The following is a 12,577-nucleotide window of genomic DNA, read 5'->3' as shown; positions in this document are numbered from 1 at the left end:
CTCCTCTAAGACTGCTGCTTGCTGCACCACAGAAGAGCAAGACTCCCAAACTGTAAGAGAAAAGTCTGGTCAATTCATCACCAGAGAAATGAAAAGTGTCTGCAAGGCAAACACACCACAAACAATGTTTAAAAAAAAAAAAAAGACAATAGCGCCCGGCTGGTGTGGCTCAGTGGGTTGCGTGTCATCCCATGCACCAAAAGGTTTGCTGGTTCAATTCCTGTTCAGGGCACATGCCGGGGTTGCAGGCTCAACTCCCAGACAGACTGCAGGAGTCAGCCAATCGATGTTTCACTCTCACACTGATGTTTTTCCCCCGCTCGCTCTCCCTTTTGTTCCTCTCCCTCTAAAAATCAATTTAAAAAAAGACAATTAGAAAAAACATCTACCACTCCGAAGATAGACTGAAGTGGCACAGGACATGAATAACTGTTCCTGGAAGAATTACTTGCCCTCACAGCAGGCGGTTCCCACTTCCTCGCCCTGAGTGATTCTGAGATTAGGGGACACGCCCTGGCCATGGATGCACAGGATTGCTGGCCCGCACTGCTGGCAGCAGCTGAAACTAGCACGACTTCTAAGAAAGGCAGCTTGGAAGGCAGTTTGGCAAGTGCTTGCAAAATCTAAAAAAGCACATCCTTTTTGATGCAGTGTTTCTACTTCTAAGAATTTGCCCTTAGCAACTCTGGGCTTGTGTGCGCAAAACCTGTGTACACAGCCGCTCTGCACAGCTTATGAGAGCAGAGACCGTGATCAGTGACTCAGGCGCTACCTGCAGGCAGGGCTTCGTCCGCACAGGAGACACTGGAGTAAAAAGGGCAGGCAGGAAGGCCTTGGGGCCGCCGCCTGTGAGAACAGCATTGTGGGATGAGCCATTTCTAGAAGGCTGGGGAACAAACTTGTAGCAGAGGTTGCTCTGGGGGAGAGGAAGCAGAGGATGAGGGTCAGGAGAAAGAGGAAGCCCTGCTTCCCCTGGCTCAGTTGGTACTTCTTAAATTCAGTGACAGGGAACATGTTAGCTCTTCAAAGAAATAAGCCAGCTGGGGAGAGATGGAACTATGTAAGTCCGGACCCACTGGGAGAGTCTCAGTGCTGGGAGAGCACTGGCTGTGCACCAGAACACTGTGCTGCCTTTGCTGTAGGAATGTTAGAGAAAGGAATGATGTCTCTGTTAACAGTAGTCACTCAGCACAGACGATCTGTAAGGCCTTGGGATTGGGGAAGGGGGTGGTGGTGAGGATTGGCCAGTGGCAGTGCGAGAATGCTGGCACTGGGGAGGTACCTGCCCTGCTGCCCTGAAAGGTGCCAACTGTAGGGTGGTGTCCCTGGTCTGGTGAGGTGGCCAAAGTCCTGGCTGCTTGGCTTCCTACTATTACTGTTCCCTCTGTAGGGCACTGTCATTAGGGGCCTCACTCACCCACCCTCAGCCAGCCCTAAAGAGGGCCTCCTTTTCCCCGGGTCCCCCAGAGTGAAGTCAGGAGGCCCTCCTGCTGCTGCCGCCTCAACCTGCTCCTAAGGAAAAGGGGCACAACCTAGTCACCTAAAAGGGCAGAAACGAGGTCCCCACATGGCTAGCCTACACGTCAGGGATTCCTGACCACCCGGGGGCTGCCTTCCCGGGCAATCCGAACGTGTATGCTTTCCAGTCAACAGGTAGCAATGGAGCAGGGCCCTGGTTTCCAACCCAGCTGCCCAGTGCCGGCGGCACCCTCCTGAGGGGGCTGTCCCTGCCACTCCCAGCCACCCAACCTCACAGTTTCTGTCGGACTCACATGGCTCCCACTCACCAGATACTTAGGGAAAACAGGTTGCTCTAAGTGCAAACCAGCAGTTCTCACTGGAGTGACTGCCCCAGGGGACACTGTTCTCATGACAGAGTGCTCCTGGCGTTGAGTGGGCGAGGCCAGGGATGCTCCTCAGCCCCCTCACAGTGCCAGGACGGCCCCACAGAGAATGACCAGCCCGGCCCATAAGTGCCGGTATAGGGCCAGCCACAGAGCGCTACCTGCTGAGTAAGACAATGGGCCTGTGTGGGCTAACCCTGGATTAGCAGGGCTAAGGGGGACTGAAGACAGTCCTTTTTCCAGCTGAAGCCAGTGGTAGGCGGAGTCCCATGTGAGGAACAATAAGGCAGGTGAGCTTTAACTCCACCAAATCCCCCCAGACCTCCCCACCTCACGAATGAGAAAATAAGTTGAAAGAGCCTCTGGGCACGACCAATCATACAGCATGCCGCACGCCATGACCATCTCTGAGCTTCCTCAAGCAGGGACACAGGCTCCTATCTGGCCTGGAACTCAGCCGGGAGTTCACAGCAGGCCCAAGGCCCCCAGGATCAGAGCACTCTGCTTCCTGGAGCCAAGTTTCAAGGCCTTCGAGATCTTGCTTCTCCTGAAAAATTGGTCCTCACTGTTTTTATATTTTGTAAGGCCCTTTAAAGAGCCAAAAGAAATGACACACTCCTAAGACACATCTTGCATGACTCAGTATTTTTAAATATATTTGTATTTATTTCAGAAAGAAGGAGGTAGGAGAGAAAAAGAAACATCAATGATGAGAGAGAATAGTTGACTGGCTGCCTCCTGCTCGTTCCCCACCAGGGATTGAACCTGCAACCTGGGCATGTGCCCTGATTGGGAATTGAACCGTGATTCCCTGGTTCATGCATGGGTTGACACTCAACCAGCTGGGCCATGACTCAGTGTTTTGAGACTAACTATGGTCTGGATGTGCTACCTACGAAATAGGTTAGTTACCCCATCGGCACTGCTGACCCTGGGCTCCAGTCATTCTCCGTAGGGGGTCATCTGGGCACTATGGTGGGTTGAATAGCATTCCTAGCCCCACCCCTCAATGCCAGAAACAGCTGTGACAACCACAAATGCCCCAGCCAACACCAGTGTTCACTGGGGCGGAATCACCCCCAGGCGAGGGTGGGGCAATCGTCCCTGGAGAAGCTGCACCAGCCAATAGTGAGAGGGGTCAGGTGACACCTGCCATGGAGGGATATGGAGGTGAGTGAGGAAGCCTCCAGCAGGAGCCTGTGGTCGCCTGCCTATGCAGACACCACGGTCCCGGGCAGGACACTGCTCCTGGCCCCGTGAGGAGGTCATCAGAACACGGCGGCAAACTCCACCTGCGGCCCTCCACGAGCCAACACAGCTCAAAGCACTCGGCATGCTTTTCTTAGTCCCCAGGGATGGCCCGTCTCTCCATTTCACAAACTAAGGAACTCGGGGCCCTGGCAGTTGGTGGAGCTGGGACTGGAACTCCACCTGCTATGACCACTCAGGCCACACCGTTCCCATGAGTGAGAGTCCCCAGGCTCAGTATGAAGCAAGCCAGCAGTCTAAAGCAGAAAGGACTGCCCTGGATGGTTCTTTACATCACATGTGAGTCTCTACCAAGCACTTCCTGCAGGAATCATCCAATTAGGGGTCATGATGACAAATGAACGGGGGCTCCCTGGAAACCGGCATCTTGGGGCATAGACTTTCACAGGCCCTAAATCTCCAGAGAAAAGTGCACAAGGGAAGGAACCAGGAGGTTGGGAGGGGACTCACAGCACCCCCAGATTACCTGTGGGCCTTGAACCAGCCCCTTCCTCTTAGAAAGGTGGGGGATCTTGCTAGGAGCCCAGGGGCTGCCGTCTCGTTCCCAGCAGTTCTCTAGGGGGTTGTTGGAGAGGTCCCATATGAGGAAGATCCAATCAGAAACAGGGAGCTGTCCAATTTTCTGCTCCCACTGGCTCTGGGAGGCTAGGAGAGGAGTCTCTGAACTTGTTCTATTGCTGTGGGTCAGGAAAGCCTGTGCCCAGCCTAAGGCTCCCCCTTCCACTACAGCAAATCAAAATACTATACAGAATGCAACGGGAGCGAGCGAGCTGAGTGGCTGTGCAGCTGCATCTCAGAGACCAGTAGTGCTTGCAGCATGGCGGACCAGCTGACTGAAGACGCTTTTCCACTATTTGACAAGGATGGTGATGGAACTATAACAACAAAGGAATTGAGGCCTCTTGGGCAGAATCCCACAGAAGCAGAGTTACAGGACGTGATAAACGAAGTAGAAGCTGATGGTAATGGCACAATAGACTTCCCAGGATTTCTGACAACGAAGACAAGAAAAATGAGACACAGTGAAGAAGAAATTCGAGAAGCATTCCGTGTGTTTGCTAAGGATGCAATGGCTACATAAGTGCAGCAGGGCTTCCCATGTGATGACAAACCTTGGAGAGAAGTTAACAGATGAAGAGGTTGATGAAATGATCAGGGAAGCAGATATTCATGGTGGTGGTCAAGTAAACTATGATGTTTGTACAAATTACAGCAAAGTGGAGATATTGTACAGAATGTGTTCAATTTCTTATTCAAAATTGTTTATTTGCCTTTCCTTTACTTGTAACTTATTCGTAAAAGGTTCCCCCTGCTGTCACAAAAAATACGCTTTTTTTTATTTTTATTTTTTTTAACAGTAGAGGGAACCTTTTACAAATTAGGACTCATTCCTCCATTCTTTCCTTATCTTTTTTTTTTTTTAATATTTTATTGATTTTTTTACAGAGAGGAAGAGAGAGGGAGAGTTAGAAACATCGATGAGAGAAAAACACCGACCAGCTGCCTCTTGCACCCCCCCCCCACTGGGGATGTGCCCGCAACCAAGGTACATGCCCCTGACTGGAATCGAACCTGGGATCTTTCAGTCCGCAGGCCGATGCTCTATCCACTGAGCCAAACCGGTTTCGGCATTCTTCCCTTATCTTATTGTTATTGTCCTGAAACCTTATTTTAGAAATTAAGTAACATGTGCATGTGGCTTACTCTGGATACATCTAAGCCCTTTTGCACATCTAAACTTAGATGGAGTTAGTCAAATGCGGGAACATCTGGTTATGCCTTTTTTTAAGTAGTTTTCTTTAGGAACTATCAGCATGTTGTTGTTGAAGTGTGGAGTTGTAACTCTGCGTGGACTATGGACAGTCAATGATATGTACCTAAGAGTTGCACTATTGCATAACGGATGTATCATCCAGGTACGCATACACAATTTTTTTTTTTTTTTGTAATGATGGTTCTGTACCAGAAACATTTTCTTTTATTGTTACTTGCTTTTTATTTTTATTTTATTTTTAAAAATATATATTTTATTGATTTTCTACAGAGAGGAAGAGAGAGGCATAGAGAGTTAGAAACATCAATGAGAGAGAAACATAAATCAGCTGCCTCCTGCACACCTCCTACTGGGGATGTGCCCACAATCAACATATGTGCCCTTGACTGGAATCAAACCTAGGACCTTTCAGTCCGCAGGCCAATGCTCTATCCACTGAGCCAAACCTGTTTCGGCTGTTACTTGCTTTTTAAAAAAATATATTTTATTGATTTTGTACAGAGAGGAAGGGAGAGAGATAGAGTTAGAAACATTGATGAGAGTCATCGATCAGCTGCCTCTTGCACACCCCCTACTGGGGATATGCCCACAACCAAGGTACATGCCCTTGACCAGAATCGAACCCGGGACCCTTCAGTCCCCAAGCCAACACTCCATCCATTGAGCCAAACCAGTTTTGGCTGTTACTTGCTTTTTAAACTTTGTTTAGCCACTTAAAGAAAATCTGCTTATGGCACAATTTGCCTCAAATCCATTCCAAGTTATAGATTTGTTTTCCAATTTAAAATTTTTTATCTCCCCCCACCACACCCCCCAAAAATACTATGTAGCCGTCAGCCGGCTATGCCCTGTGCAGTGGAGCAGGGAGGCTTTGCAGAAGGGAAGACCTGGCTCTGAGTCCTGGTTCCAAGCCTCACTGGCTGCCTCTTCCTGGAGAAAGTGGGGATGAGGGGCTAACACTGCCTATGTTGCTTTGAAACGGGGCTCAGCTTCTATGAAGCAGCTGGCAGAGTGCCTGACCCAAAGGAGATGCTAGGAAGTGGTGGCTATTCCCATGGCCTAGTGACAGGCCCACTAGAGGTCCCAGCCACGCTGCTTCCTGCTCCTCCATCACGCGGTACACCCCTGGGCTGTGTGGCACAGGAGGCGACTTGGTGGCCTCAATGACCTCTTGGTCACAGCCGCAGGCTGGGTGGCCAAGTGTGGCCCCATCTCCTCCCACACTGTCCATGAAGGTGAAAAGGACCCCCATTCTTAAGAGTCTGTCCTCAGTGAAGAACATGGGAGGACAGGGCTGCCTGGCAGGAGGGCTGGCTGTGGTCTTACAGATGTGGACTCTGGACTAGAACCCAGCATCTGGCCTCAGGACCGAAGCAGCAGAAACCGGGATCTTTGAGGGGGGTGGTCCCTCAGGTGAATGGTCCCTTACTGCTAACGAAAGCAAAAGCATGCAGTAGGGAGTCGACACACCTTTCCTGGGCAGCTGATGTGAATCACTGGGACCTGAGTCATTCGTTTATTTACTCGCACCTTTCATGAGCAGGTGGTCCTAGGAGCCAGAAAGTAAAGGCCTGAAGTCACTGTCCCCTCGGGCCCACAGAGCAGAGTCTGACAGTTCTGGACCCATGGTGACACCGCTGGAAGCAGGGGCCATGCCCATCCCAGGTGGGAATTGCTGCTCTAAGCTCCAGAAATGATGCCCAAAGGGAGATGAGCCCCTACATTTCTGTCTCCCACGTCTTGACCCACAGAGCACCGACTCCCCCAGCTAGCCTGGTGAAAGGTCATTTGGGTCTGCTGCAGCCCAAAGCATGCAAACCCCACACAAAGAACATAACGGGTACCGCACACAAATGATTTATGATCACTTATGTGCTTCTAACTGTGACTGATATCAGAGGGCCGATTCTCAAGGCTGAATGGGGCCTTCGAGAGAATCAGATTAAGCCCCATCAGGTTCCCGAAGCCCTTTCACAACTCTGCATCTGCTTGCACACCGACAGGGACAGGGAGCTCACCCCCTAGCAAGTAGCCTGAACATCAGCAAGTGCTTCCTCAGTCTGTCTTACTGCTGCTCCCATCCATGGGTCCAAGGTGGGGGTGGCAGAAGGAAAAACCTATTATGTTTAGGGCAGGGTATTTTCTCTACACCCCCATCTCCCCCCCTTCCCCCCACACACCCTAGCACTGCTGCCACCAGGGACAGGTCATTCTCTGGGAGCCATCCTGGGCACAGTTCACAGTTGGGGGGTGGAACAGCATCGGTGGCCCCCCTCCACTCAGTGCCAGAGCACCCCCTGTTGTGATAACCACAGAGGTCTCAGACATCGCTCCCAGTGGAGACCCCCTGGTTTAGGGGGATCCTTAGGGAAATAGTTGCTTCCAAAGACCAGTGAGCTCCATAGACCAACACTAACCTTTCTCAGCTGCTCAGCCCTTCAGAAAGTGCAGAGGGCAAATCCCCTTCATACAGCCACCTACTCCTTCCCCTGCTCCCACCACCCTTCTCCCCTCTACCCAGCTGGCCTCTCCTCATTGGGCAAATGCAGCCGAGTCCTTCCTCCAGGGACCAGACCTCCCTGAGAATCACAGAGCAATAGTTCCCGAACTCGATCTGATCTGGGAAGAGATGTACACAAAGGCAGGGGACCCAGAAAGAACGGCCTGCAGCTTTACAGACCCTGCAGCAAACAGACAGGGGAGGCTGGCTGCGAGAAGCGCACTGGGAGCGAACAAGGGAAAGGTGGCAGGGCCAAAAGGGCAGCCTCCGGAGCCTGTGGTAGCAGGGAGCTGGGAGAGGGATCAGAAGCCGAGGGTGGAATGATCAGATATGGGCTTACCGGCCGGCAGAGCGTAGTCGGAGGCCAGGGACAGCAGGGGCGAACCAGGGAGCAGGTGCCTGCCTGCTCAGGTGAGAAAGCAGGCATCCTGAGGAGAGGTGGGGGACGGAGAGGAGAGGACTCGTGTTGAAGCCGGGGTTCTAAAGGGGGGACGGTTTGAGGAAAGAGTGGCCTATTCTGGACACACTCAAGCCAAGGTGCATAGGAGAGATGGACAGACACACTCAGGAGAGATAACTAACTGGACACTGGCTACGTGAGCCTGGAGTTCAGGAGTCAGCTTTGGGCACCAGCAGCGAACAAGGACAGGAAGCTAAGGGTGAAAAGCTGCAGGTCATCAAGGAGCATATGCAGAGGAGCAAAGAGGCATCTGAGTGCAGATTAACCAGGGCCGCCACACAAGAACCCGTTCCTGACGGTTCATAGCAATTCTATTTATAATAGGCAAAAGGTGGAAACAGCTCAAGGGTCCACCAGCTGGTGATGGACAAATGAAAAGTGACATCCATACTGGAATATTATTTAGCTATGAAAAGGGATGAGCACTGACATATTATAATACAACCCTGAAACATGATGTTCAGTAACAGAAGCCAGACACCAAAGGCCACATAGTGTGTGATTTCATTTATGTGACATGTCCAGAATAGGCTCATCCAGAGACAGAAAGTAAATTTGTGCTGTCAGAGGCTGGGGGGATGGGGATGGGGATGGGGATGGGGATGGGGATGGGGAGTGACTGCTGATGGGGAAGGGGCTTGTTTTTGAACTGATGAAAATGTTCTGGAACTAGATAGTGGTGATGGATACGCATATTTGTGAACATATTGAAAACCACAAATTGTATACTTTAAATAGTGGGTTGTATAGCATTAGAATTATATTTGAATAAAGCTGTTATCAACAAAAAGTAATGAGTAAGATAATAAAAAGGAGAGCCAGTGAAGGAGACAGAGGGACAGACAGAATGTACAGGAAGCCAAGAGAGTGGATCATACATTCCACTTACTTGGGGATAAATAATACAATTATTATGTATACTGGTTGAATAAATAATACATATATTATGTATCTTGGTTGAATGGTTAAGTAAAGCAATGCTCAGTGTGCTCTGTCATTCCATTTACACGTGAGGAAACTGAGGCAGGGAAAAGTAGGCACTTGCCAAAAACACAAGGATGTATGGCAGCCAGGGGTACAAACGTCCTGGCAAGAGGGCACACAGGGGGAGCTTTGGCCATCTACTTGCTCTCAGTGCTCACCTGATGTCTGCATTGGAGGGAGGAGCTTCAGGACTTGCCTGGCTCCTATCTGCACGCACAAGCAGGCCCCGCAGTGGCCAAACTCTCAGGGAGGTTAGTGGGCAGAGTGGTGACCACCGGGGCCTGTGATGGGACAGAAATCAGACCAGGGCAGAAAGGAGGCCACCAAACACTCCTTTCTGCTGGCTCCCAGAATGGGCCTGGCCCTCGGCATGCACTCAAGCAGTGTGCTCCAGCTCCAGCCTCGCCAGGGCACAATGCAGGCTCTGGACATAAAGTCCCTGCCCTCCCAAGCTCACGGTCTGAACTTCAGTCCGGGATCTCCCCACTCGGCGCTGCTGACACTCGGTGAGGCCATTATGGATTTGAACAGCATCCCTGGCCCCCAGCACTCATTGCCAGGAGCCTCTCCGGTGTGACAACCACAGATGTCCCCAGGCGAGAACCCCTGCTCTCCAGGAGAAAAACTACAGGAAATGCGGCTTGGCTGGTTCCTAAAAGACCAACTCCCTCCATCTCCACACAATCAGGAGGCCCTGAGTGAGCTTCAGGTCCTCATCCCTCTCAGTGACACTGAGCAAAAGGTCCCCACAATCAACCCCACTCCAGACCTCCCCAAACTCAGGAGTCCCAAGGGCACAAAGCCTGCCTGGCCGGAGGTCCCAATAAATAGCAATGGTGGGCGATTTCCGCTGAAACAGAGCAGCCAGTGTGACGACAATGCAAAGCCACTTCTGAAGCCTCATTGGGTTCTCCTGTGTGCTTCCAGGGACTCCTTCCCACCCCAATCGGCCACCACCTCCAGCACAGACACCCGAGACTCCGCCCCACCTCAGCGAACCACCTGTCCTTTCTGACCCAAGAGCTGTCCAAGGACCAGAGCCCCGACTTCTGAAGGGAGTGGGCCCCAACCCTCCCGGAGCAATCCCACCTCACTGCTGCACAAGGCAGCACACCTGTTTCCACTCTCGGTTCAGAAGGAAACGCCAGTACGCTTCTGCCAACACAGAGGGGCCCCACCATCAAAGGCTACGACGTCCTTGAGAAGTTCTGTTCGATAAGCAGCCTGGGGGTCAACGTACCACCCTGGGGGCAGTCCCCAGAGGCTCTCACCAGCTCCCAGCATGCAAATCTGCTCCCTCCTTCAGGGGAGACTACCCAGCCCCCTTTCCAAGTCCCTCCCACCTGTCTCCATTGGGGAGGGGGTGGGGGGTGTATATGCTGTGGGTGGATGGTTTTTCTTTAGATGAACAGTCTTCGTTTAAAGTGTGGTTTAAAAAAAAGGTGAAGGGATTAAGAACTACAAATTGCCAGTTATAAAAATAGTCACAGGCATGTAACATACAGCATAGGAAATGTAGTTAATCATATTATAATAACTGAGTGGTGCCAGGTGGGTATCAGATTATGGGTATCAGATTTGGCCAGTTCCTACAGCGCAGGTCAGGGCATGGGCCTGCTGTTGTGGGGATGAAGTGGGGGCCCTGGTTTTGGGGAGCAAAGCTACGCTTGCTATTTACAAAAAGGTTGTGGAGGATAGGTGTGGGAGGGAGGTCATGGGTTGCAGGTGGCTCAGAATGGGGAAGTAAAGCAAGGCCGTTTTTTTTGGGGGGAGGCTCTGATTTGGGGGGAGATCATAAGGTATAAAAATGTCTAATCGCTATGTTATACACCCGAAACTAGTATACTATTGTATGTCAACTACAATTGAAAAGACAACACTATGTTAAGACGGAAGGAGGGGTACAGTCTCACCCGAGAGAGGAATGAGGACATCATTTGGTGGACTGGGGTAAGGGGATCTAGTTCCCAACCTGAGAGGCACCCTGAACAAGGAGATGATTTTTTTTTGGGGGGGGGGGGGCGGGGAGCAGGGAAAAACAGGTTTCCGCTGGACGTTTGCACAGCGGTGGGTCTCAGGCTTGGGGTCTGGGACAGGTCTGGGTGATGCAGGACCAATGCAGGGGTGGGGGCATCGTTTTTAGGAGAAAACGGCTCTGGCTGGGGAGGTCATCCCACACTTGGAGGGAGGAGGGGTGTCTGGGGTGACGGGGAAGAGACAGACCCATCCTGGATCTCAGAGCAGCTGGGCACAGGCAGGCCACCTTAGGTTTTGGTGGGGTCAGCCAAAATGGGAGAGCATGATCCTGGGGAGCTGGGATGGGGTCAAGCTGGGAGGACGGCAGGTTAGAAAGCAGAGGGGCTGGAAGAGAGGGGGCATTTATGCACTCAAACTGCCTTGCCAAAGTGCCTCTGTGTGTCAGGAGCTGAGAGGGGTGCGGTGAACACAACGGGGCACCCAGATAGACAGGGTCTCCGCACCTCAGCCTGCTTGATTTCGGAGTCCACAAAGCTCAATATGAATTTTATTGGGATGGGCGCTGGTTCGAGCCTGGGTGAATCACATATAGCTATGGAAGGGCTGTATAAATCTGGACAGGGTCTGAGCTGGGATGGCTCGAACCTGGAAGATCCGGGTTGGACAAGCCAGAGATGAATAGTACAGGTTAGGGCATGGGCCCGCTGTTCTGGGGGTGAGATGGGGGGGTCCCTTGTTTTTGGTTTAGGGGGCAGAGCTCGGTCCCATGCTTATAAAAGGGTTGCGGAAAGGGGGGTGGGAGGGTGAGATCGACCGGATAACCCGGATTGGAGAGGTCACTCAGGGCTGGGTTTGGGGCTGAGGCTCGGGTTTGGGAGTTAGGACGGTGGTGGGATGCTGAGGTCACCTGGGCCTAGCTCGGCTTGGGGGCGGTGTTCTGGGGTCCGGTGACCTCCTGAAGCGCCCTAGCTCGGGTGTCGCATCCCGGCACGTCGGCTCGATTCCAGGGGGCACTGGGTTGGTCCGCGCAGCCGACAGGCCCGGCTCGGGGGTCGCGGCTCGGGCCCGGGGGCGGGTCCCCAGGTTCCAGCCACCTTACCTGGCTCGCTCCCGTCACCGGCTGGCTCCGCGGCCCCGCCTCTTCCGGCGCCGCGCCGCGCCGTCTCCGTTGCCCGCAGTCCCGCCCGGTCGGCTGCGGCCGCCACTGCCGGGATTCCCGGCTCCGCGCTCCTTAAATGGCGGCGATCGCGGCTCCGCGGCCTCCCGCGCCCTCCGCCGCCGCCGCCGCCGCCGCGCGCGCTCCCGCGGCCGGCCCCGCCCCGCCCCGGCCACGCCCCGGCCACGCCCCCGCACGGGGCTGCGCCTGCGCGCATCGGGCATCTCGGGAGGACGTGACGTAGTCTGCAATTCGAATCAATACAGGAAGCGCGGCGCCACGCGTTGCCAAGGGCAACCGTGGCCGGAAGAGGACCAGGGCGCTGGCAGAGGTGGCTCCCTGGAATACAGGGGAAAGACTGCTTAGTTTAGGACGTGGTTCTTAGTAGGGGATGGTCGCAGAAACGGACGCCCCAGGGCAGGCCCACCATAGGGTGGACAGAAGCCAGACCCACATAGCAATGAGGCAGTCACACCAGGTGATGGGACTCAATGGCAGGTGTATGTGCGGGACATGCAAACGCCACTGCAGACATTCATTCATTCATTCATTCATTCATTCATTCAACACTTATTGCTCCTACCTAGTACTACTTCAGGCTCTCCAAGAAGGG

General features: G+C 52.9%; 2 protein-coding genes across 4 annotated transcripts in view; both read right to left on the bottom strand.

The window, feature by feature from the left end:
* The window catches only part of NFIC (nuclear factor I C), a 217,517-nt gene that overhangs the window by 74,524 nt on the left and 130,416 nt on the right, over window positions 1-12,577 (bottom strand). The gene's annotated exons all lie outside the window — the stretch shown is intronic.
* Window positions 1-12,577, bottom strand: part of FZR1 (fizzy and cell division cycle 20 related 1) — a 36,036-nt gene that overhangs the window by 15,837 nt on the left and 7,622 nt on the right. The window contains exon 1 of one of the 3 annotated variants that reach the window (XM_084883524.1): window positions 11,908-12,134. The exons of 1 other annotated variant lie outside the window; for it this stretch is intronic. The gene's annotated coding sequence lies outside the window, so the exon portion shown is untranslated. Of the gene's footprint in view, window positions 1-11,907; window positions 12,135-12,577 lie in introns of those variants that run through there. One more of the 3 variants, XM_084883526.1, reaches the window with a different exon arrangement.

The sequence above is a fragment of the Pipistrellus hanaki genome, assembly GCF_964339955.1.
Source record: "Pipistrellus hanaki genome assembly, chromosome: 5".
In the NCBI taxonomy this organism is placed as follows: domain Eukaryota; kingdom Metazoa; phylum Chordata; class Mammalia; order Chiroptera; family Vespertilionidae; genus Pipistrellus; species Pipistrellus hanaki.
The sequence above is the reverse complement of the archived record's forward strand: the minus strand, read 5'-3'. Positions and strand labels throughout refer to the sequence as shown.